Raw genomic sequence first — 9,668 nt, 5'->3', positions numbered from 1 at the left:
TCCTAGGATAACCACTGACCTGATGGACAGCCATGTCTGGCACACATACGTTCCCCCTTATAAATCCGAGGGAGGCATTTTACTTTAGTAACACCCAGAGAACTGTTGTGTACAATCATTTGAACTGTATGAAATCGCCTTAGGTCTATGTAGGTCTAACTGGTCAGCATCACGTGGTTCCACCTAGTGGGACATGTATCTCCATTAAACGGTTCTCAGAACAGGATGGGCCCCCGGAGAACAGAGACCAGCTTGCTCTTTGGTGGGGTTACGATTACAGCCTAGCACCCAGCTCTGTCTAAGACCGGGGCTCTCAAACTGGCCGCCATGCCTGGGCTAGAACCCAAGTGACCCTGGCCAGTGCCCAGTACTCAGCCTGTCCTAGCGGAGGTGACACAATCCAGTAACCCACATTTCCACTCCTGTGGCCGGATGGCTCAACTGTGTAAAGGACAAAAGACCAAGACCAGGGCTCAAGCTTGCATGCTTCCATTGGTAATGCCTTGTCTCCAGGCCACGGGACGATCCCCTAGTTCCAGCTACTCCTACCACAGATCGATGAGGTGACCTGCCAAGGACAATCTGGACACTACAAGGAAAGTCACATGCAGTTGACCCCCCAATAACTGAAGCTTTCTTTGCTTGAAATATGATGGATCACTACCGTTATCCGAGCCTACAACAGACAGCAAAGTCTTGTATTTTTTATGGAAAAAGATAGGATTGGCTACATTTGGCATGAATCCTTCATTTAAAAAAGCACTTTCAACATTTTCATCTGACGGCATTTACTGAAGACAGGAGGAAGAACAGGTTAGAAAGGGAAGGAGGCAGGATAGAGGGAAGGAACGTGGGTATGAACAAGACATGCACACACACACACATACACATGTACATTCAGATTTCTGAAAAAAGAAAAAAGTTATGTCATTCTTTTTTTAAAAGATGTATAATAAAACTTACCTACACAGTGTGTAAATGACCCAAGAGGCCTTCAAAAGCCGGGCTCTGCCCCTCTTGCTGGCGTTAGCTCTTCAGGACTGGGTATAATCCTCCGCGGGCTGAGCACTTTCAGCTTGAGACCCAGTAAACCCTTGCTGAGTGGAGTCTGCAATCCTGGGCTTTTACAAATCCAAATGTTTAATCTTATGTGGAAAGTTAAATACTGCCTGGCAGCTGGGAATTAACCTTGACGCCTTGATACGGGTGGGGCGTGGGTTTCCTGTGTGGAGCCTGGCTGTGGGTGAAGTGGCTCAGGTTCCCTCTTTGGGACTGCTGTGTGAACGCCTGGGGAAGTGTGGATGCCTGCTCATCCCAGATAGGGCACCAATGACAGACGAAATCAATGATTCCATCCAAATCCATCTTGGTGAACCAGTGAGTTGGTTAGAGTTACTTACAGGACTGTGAATGAGAGGTTGCTTACGGGAGTGTTGGCACCCCCCCCCCCCATAAATGCTGCACAATTAAAAAGTCCCACCCAAGCGTGGATGAAGACTTCCCCATAGCTGCATAGATAGAGCCCCCCCCCCCCTACTTCAGCTAACAGTCCACACAGTCCACACTGTCCACACTTTAGTATCTCCTGAGAACTGAGTTACCTACAGCGGGAGTAGATGGACACAGAACAAAGTGAGTGAACAGAACCTCAGGTAAGGTCTAGTTACACCCCCTGACTCCTACAAGGGATTCTGTGGGTGCCAACAGCTCTCGTTGAGGGTCTCTCAGAGGTAATCACATATATTCTGACTAAGATGGTAACGGCTGCTATGCTTGGAGCATTCCACAATAGGGACCCACGATGACCAATAAAGACCATCAATTACCAATAAAGACCATCAATTACCAATAAAGACCATCAATTACCAATAAAGACCATCAATTACCAATAAAGACCATCAATTACCAATAAAGACCATCAATTAACAATAAAGACCATCAATTAACAATAAAGACCATCAATTAACAATAAAGACCATCAATTAACAATAAAGACCATCAATTAACAATAAAGGCCATCCCTCACAGACATACTCATCCAGGCAACTCCTTAAGTAAGACTCTTTCCCCAGATAGTTCTAGGTTGTGTCAAGTTGACAATCAAAGCTGACCAGGATGCGGGGTGGGAGTGGGGGGTCCTCAAGAGCACTGGGACTTCCTGAGACCTATCATACCACCATGAGTATCTCCATGTGCCAGGTGCTTCTCCAAGGGTTTATCATATTAACTTCATATTGCCATTGTCACAACCCAGTACAAAATAAAGGCTAACTTTCTTCTACAGATGGATTTTCTAATTAGATGGTTCTCCAAAGGGCATGGTTGGAAGCCTACCGGGTGTTAGAGGACTGTAACATTCCATATGTACTAGGTGTGAGGTGTGTCTCTGTAATTCTGCACCAGATTCCCAGGATACTGTTTGTTCCCTGATTTCCTTCACTAGACAAGACAAGGCAAACCCAACTACAAACAGATAACCAGTTGATCTATGGGCACCTCCAGAGCAATGGAAGCCAGATGTTCAAATGAAGGTTTGCTGGGTGGTTGCGCCTCCTGTTGGTAGGAAGAGTAACAGACATTGTTCTTCCTCCTCAATCAGCCTTGAAGGTCTGAATTCTATTGTCACGTTGAGGAGTCTCAGAACACACAAGTATGGTCATCGCAGTCAGTCTGGAAAGAGGTCTGTCATGGAGGTTGAGGAGCCTTAAAGGCTGACAACTTAGGCGAGCACATTACTCTGCACCCCGACATTTGTCTCCTTCAGCTGTAAGATGGAGGTGGCAAGGGTCTCTAGGTGGGTTGTCGTTGAATGAGACAATGGAGATACTGCACTTACCACACAACTCGGCACGTAGTAAGACAGCAAGGTCTGTAGCCATATCAACTTTTATCATTATGAGAAAGAAGCAAGAGCTGTGCCAGCGAAGTCACCATCCAGAAAAAAGTGTTCTAGAACCAGGTCTCTCTAGTAGTTCATTTTAGGATCCCTCTTATCCACACCCCACTACACAATTTAAAAACCAGATTTAGACTACGGCAGGGAATGAAGTATTAAGGAATGGACACAGAAGCAGGGTGTAAACATGGCCCTGGTATCAGAGGCCAGAGGAAAAGGAGAGGCAAGAATTACATGACGTATCCAGGCAGGCCCCAGTTTCCATCACCCAACGGGCCCTCCACAGACTCACTCACCAACCAGAGGCAGGACACACAGACACAGTGCTCTCTTTCAAGTCAAACTCAGGCTGTGAGTTTCCCAGCCTCTCCCTGTGTGTGGTGCATGTTCTCAAAAACCAGACCATTGCATTTGGATTTAAAACAGAACCTTTTCAACAGAGAACTGTGGGAGGCTTTGATTCCAATCAATCCTGCCTATTGTGTCCCCAGGGTTGTTCTTAGGGCACCTCCACGTATACCAAACAACAGACAAACAAGTCCCCCTCACCGGATATGATGGCCAAAGACAAGCAACGGGATACGGAAAGGTGCACTGGGGACTCCTCAAATCAGCCAGTGCCCCCTTAATTCATACTAGTCCTGGTAAGAGATATCCTACATAGTCCTACCTTTAAAAATTATATAATGATATATAATTGTGGAGATTTATGCAGTACCAAATGACAATACGATTTTCATCTAGCATGAAATTATTACATCAGACAAGTTAGCCTATCACTTCTAATACTTGACAAGTTTTGGGATGAGGATGTTTGAGGTTTACCCTCTTAGCAATATTGAAATGCACAGTACCCAATTATTATCCATATTCATCACACTGTTCCACAGATTCCAAAGACATACTAAAAATATTTGATTCTGGAACAAACTTTACTTTTTGTTATTATTTGCACTCTCACTTTAAAGAGACATTTTGCCCACATGAAAACAGTATGGCGACAACCTTTTAAAAACTGTTTTTTTTCAAGACAGGGTCTCAGGTTGACCTGGAACTCAAGGACACACACACACACACACACACACACACACACACACACACACACACACACACACACCTTTGTTCCCTCTAACTGCTTTAAGTTTTTTGCTCCTTGTCATTAGTTTTCAGCATCATTACTATCATAAACTAAAATGTGGCATATTTTACAATAATTCTGCCTGAAGTTTTTGTTGATGTTGTTGTTGGATTTTTTGTTTTGTTTTTGTTTGTTTGTTTTTGAGACAGGATTTCTCTGTGTAGCTTTGCACCTTTCCTGGATCTCGCTCTGTAGACCAGGCTGGCCTCGAACTCACAGAGATCTGCCTGGCTCTGCCTCCCAAGTGCTGGGATTAAAGGTGGGGCGTCACCACCGCCTGGCCTGCCTGAGGTTTTTTAAGTAATTCTGGAAACCTCTCAATCACATTCTTCAAACATTGGTTGTAATTCTGTGAGTTCTTTCCTTACCCCCCTCACAATACTTCTGCCTCCCATCAAGAAAACTTGTGTGTCTTGAGCACACAGTATAAACATGCCCACTGGGTGAAACTGAACACAGCAGGACCTCAGCAGGACCTTGGTGACCCAGGCCGGCGAGTCTGAAGACTGTCCAGGCTTTGGTGCCATGAACCAGTCTGACAGCCAGTCATAAAGAGCACTGTCAGGAGAAAAGGCGCCTTCTTCTCTCAGATCTTGCTATTTCTGTTGCGATTTCTCCTTTTTGCCCTGAACCTCTTTCTATTTCAGAAGGCCTTCTCGGGCTTGTCCTCTTTGATCAACCACGAGTTTGCTCCTGGATACCTGTGAAGGCTGCTGTCTGCATTTGTCCTTGTTCCTATGTTTCTCAGAGCAACCAGCTTGATCTGTGAGAACATGCTAGTCTCTGTCTTAAAACCCCCCATTGGAGTCTATCAGTATAGAATCAAATACAGAGCCCTTCAAGCAGCCTGCCAAACCACAAAGTAATCCTGCTTCCCCAAACCCCTTTCTGCTAAAGTATCTGTACTAGTTTCTCATTGCTATGCTAGCAAATTACTAAAAAATTACTGACTTACACATACTTCTTACCTTAATGCTCTGAGGGTTAAAAATCCAAATTGAGTCTCAATGAAGTAAAATCAAGCTGTCACCCAGGCCCAAGGCTCCTGTGATCCATCTCCTTGTCTTTTCCAGCCTCTAGGGGGCACCGACATTTCTTGGTTCATGGTCTCTTCCTGGCATCGATTTTCACCCTCTGTCCAGTTTGTGTTCATCTCTTCTCTCCACTCTGGTCCTCCCATCTCACTCATATAGCATCCTTTATAGTTGTATTCAGCTCACCTGGATGATGCAGAACAGTCTTCCCACCTCAAAATTCTTAGCTGCCGTACCTAGGAGGTCAGTTTCCCATGTAAGCCAGCATAGTCACAGGTGTGGGATTAGAGTACAGGTGTCTTTGAGAGGCTCCTGCTCAGCTTAAGCCCAGCATCTCTGCATCATCGACTGGTACCTGCATTGCTGTCCTTCAGGCTTTTGCTTGTCTATTTGTACTATTGACTCCCACTCGGTCACTGGACATAGTTCCCTGACAGTATTATTTTTATTATTCATTTATCTATTTATTTGTGTGTGATGTGTGCATTCCTGTGTGTGTGAGTGAAGAAGGGGACTATTTTAGGGAGAGGAAACTGGTTATCGGAAGAAGAGAGAGTGACTAGGGGGTAGCAGGAATGTGAAGATTAACAAAATTGAGTATAATATATGTTGTGGAATATTAGTTTAAGATGTGCGATATTCGTTTATGCTGTGGAATATTTGTTTAATGATGCAAAGATGTGTTGTGTTCTTTTATGTTGCAACATCAAAGAATTTGTTTAACTCTGTAAAGCTGTGTTACTTTGCCTGCCTCAAACACCTGATTATCCTAATAAAGAGCTGGACAGCCAATAGTTAGTCAGGAGAGAGGAACAGGTGGAGCTGGCATGCAGAGAGAATTAATAGGAGGAGAAATCTAGGCTAGAGAGGGAGAATGGGAGAAGTGAGGAGGGAGAAAAGGAGGAAAGGAGGATGCCAGGGGCCAACCACTCAGCCGCACATCCACTCAGCCACACATCCACTCAGCTGCACAGCTAGCCAGTGTAAGAAGGAAAGAAAGATATATAGAATAAAAAAGGTAAAAAGCCCAAAGGCGAAATGTAGTTAAAGAGAAATGGGATAATTTAAGTTAGAAAAGCTAGCTAGAAACAAGCCAAGCAAAGACTGGGCATTCATAAGTAAGAATAGGTCTCTGTGTGTTTATTTGGGAGCTGGGTGACAGACCCCAAAGAGTTAAAAAAAAAAAAAAACCACAAATGTGTGTGTGTGTGTGTGTGTGTGTGTGTGTGTGTGTGTGTGTTTTGCAGGGGAGGTTACCCAGAGTCTTCCAAATGCCCTACCACTGAGCTACACAATGAAGCTCATCATTTGGTATGGCAACTAAAAAAATTAATTAAAAGAACCCAGCATGTTTATATTTTAGAGAAAGTTAAAATACCTTTTGAAAAATTAAAGCATTCAGGAATAATGAAGACCCAGAATTGTTACAGCTCTATGTAAGACTAAAATATTTTATTTGTTTTGAAGTAAACGTATTTATTGGTTTTCATTCCGTACTCACAGAATGGTTGACCGTTTGGGGACAGCGGCCATTCTTGACATTGGTCCTTATTCTCAAACTTTCTTTGGGCAGAGTTTTTAGTGCTTTGAAGCTGTTGTCTCTGATCCAGACAGAGGCCCAGGGTGGGCTGGGTCCAGGGCAGAAACAGTTTCCCAGCTGCTCCCTGGGATCTGCCTTGTCACCAAAGGTCCCGCTCTTCCTACTCTCCTGAAGCACCCAGATCTACCCCTGCAAGAGCTCCACAGCTGACCAGTGCTGCCTTGAGAAATCCTTTGAAAGGATCCCACGCCCTTGAAATTTTAGAGCAAGCTCACCATCCCTTGCCTTTTCTTAAATGGAACTCCTTTCCAAGTCTGGAAATGGAGATATCAGTAGACACGTAAATGTGCTAATGGAGGTGTGAAATGGATTGTTAATTTCCATGGAGCAGTAGCCACTGAACTATATACTTGTATGTCCAATGGTCATGTTGTACTCCTTAAGTATGGAGCTTAGATAGAAACAATGACATGTCTGTAATCCCAGAATTAGGAGGCAGAAATAGGGAGAGTTCAAAGCCAACCTGAGCTATGTAGTATAGCCCCGTCTCAAAAAATCTAAACATCACCAGGCAGTGGTGGCACAAATCTTCAATCCCAGCACTCAGGAGGCAGAGACAGTTGGATCTCTGTGAGTTTGAGGCCAACCTGGTCTACAGAGTGAGTTCCAGGACAACTAGGGCTGTTACACAGAGAAACCTTGTCTCAAAAAAACAAGAAAGAAAGGAAGAAAGAAGTGTAAACATCACATGTGTACACATGCACACACACACTTCTGATTTGGAAATTTCAAAAAAACCCTCTCCCTCTTTATATATGCACACATGCATGGATATAATAAGGAAATGTTTTTAAAATGTTAAAAAGACATTAAAACCACCCCAGGCATCCCTGGATTCTGGAATGACTTTAAGATTTTGCCTCCTACAAGCACCTTGCAGGAAACATCAGGTATCCCACTAATCGTCCAGAAGGCAAGGGGCCCCCAGGAGCCTGCTGTCCACATCTAGAAAGGTTCCAGCGTTCACATTCAAGATTACTATCTCTCCAGCCTGGCTCATCAGGCTGTCTGTAATAGGTTACCCTGTGCAAGGTCTGGAGAAGGGAACTCTAAACTCAGAGGCTGTGGTATTCCAAATGGCCACACTGTGTCCCCACAGTACTGCTGAAGTGTGCGCATGTAAGCCAGCAGCTGGAGTCAGAGGTTCCTGTCTCTACCTCACGCCCCCTGGGTGACTGCTCACTCCATACAGTCTGATCGAATTGCTAATAGTCCACAGCAAGACCTTAGAGTGCTGTCCCCGAAAAGTGATGGATCCAATGGAGTAACTGTAGTCATCATTTCGGTGTACAGGTATATCAAGATGTCATGTTGTCTACCTTAAGTATATGTAATAAAAAGGGTAACTAAAATGTTTTCAATTGTGTGTGTGTGTGTGTGTGTGTGTGTGTGTGTGTGTGTGCAAGTGTATACACAAGTGCTGTTGCCCACAGAGGCCAGAAGAAGGGGTCAGATCCTCTGGAGCTGGATTTACGGGTTATAGGTGCTGGGAACAGAATCTGGGTCTCTGGCAGAGCGGCAAGAGCTCTTCCCTACTGGGTCATCTCTCTAGTCCCTAAGGGGAATCTTGAATTTCTTTATAGTTCTATAAAAACTTCCTGAGATAATTTTCGGCTCATAAAAATCTTGAGTCTCATGTGCCATTCACCCAGCTTCCCCCGGCAATTACATCCGCCATAACTATGCAGAATACAAGAAATAGGTGAGTGATTTTGATAAGCTAGTGACAGCAAAAATCATGGACCACAGTCAGAGATCACTGTTTTTACCTATGTGCGCGTGCGTGCGAATGCGCGTGCGTGAGCGTGCACACATGTGTGTTTGATGGACAGATTCGAGGCGCCACCACCATGCACGAGACTACAGAATGTCCCCCACCTGTAAGGACCACTTGATGCCATTCCGTGGCAGTTGAGTCCTGTCTCCCCTTCGCCCCAGGCAACCACCAATCAGGAACCCCTCTCCAAATCTGTCATTGTGGGAGCATTATGGGATGCAGAACACACAGCAGGTCACTTTTGATATCAGCTTTTTCCATACAGCCTAATGTTCTTTCCATCCATCTAGGGTGTGGCGGATCTCAACAGCTGCTTTCTCCTTAGTTGTCACTAGTACTCTGCTGTACAGATGTGTGACCACAATTATAGTTCCTGTGATTCACCTGTGAGCGTGGGTGTGCGCAGAAAATTTCATTTCTCTGGACTGAATGTTTATGAGTGTATAACTTTGTCACATAACGACTGGTTGCATGTTTAGATTTATAAGGCATTATGAGGCTAAAGATCAGGGAATTTCCAGCGTTACTATACCATCTAACTCTCTAATTAGCTGCAAACACAAACTCCAGTTGCTCCAAATGTTCCCAGCAGAGCTTGGATTTCCATGGCTCTCAGCTCCTAGCTGCCAGGACTCTAGAATATTAGAACTCTGTAGGGCCTCAGAGATCATCCAGTTCATACCCATGGTTGTAAAGGAAGCCACCAAGATGCTGAGAAGGGGCCTGGCCATCATTTCTCCTGCATTTCAATCTTCTATTATTTGGCTCCCTTTACTCTCTGCCCGAGGCGGGCAGAACCGTACAATCTCTGGAGTCTTGTTGAAGAGTGGCAGGGCCTAAGTGCCATCGAAGCCTCAGAAAAGAGTCCTGCCCGGGAAATTTGACCTTGTGCTTTGCAGCCATTACAGGAGCCAGGCTGCAGCCACACATTCAGATCTCATCAGGCCACACTGGATTACCTGCTCTCAGGAAATTAGTAACAGTCCCCAATTCAATCAGAATTTACAGCCTGCAGCCTTCCGTCTCAGGTTCACCCCATGCCTTGCCTGTCAGTCATGTCAAAGGTTCATGCCACTGTCCAGCTTCTCCAATTCGCTGGTTGTCAAGGAGTGCCAGGCACTTTAGAAGGCCAGTGCTGGTCTATGCTGTCTCTACACTTAGGTTTGGAGAATGGCACTTGACAGATGAGAAAGAACTAGCTATGAAAATCAGAATTTCTGACT

Source organism: Peromyscus californicus, unplaced genomic scaffold (assembly GCF_007827085.1).
Source record: "Peromyscus californicus insignis strain IS unplaced genomic scaffold, ASM782708v3 Scaffold_16__1_contigs__length_79575227, whole genome shotgun sequence".
Taxonomy (NCBI): domain Eukaryota; kingdom Metazoa; phylum Chordata; class Mammalia; order Rodentia; family Cricetidae; genus Peromyscus; species Peromyscus californicus.
This window is presented reverse-complemented; position numbering follows the sequence as displayed.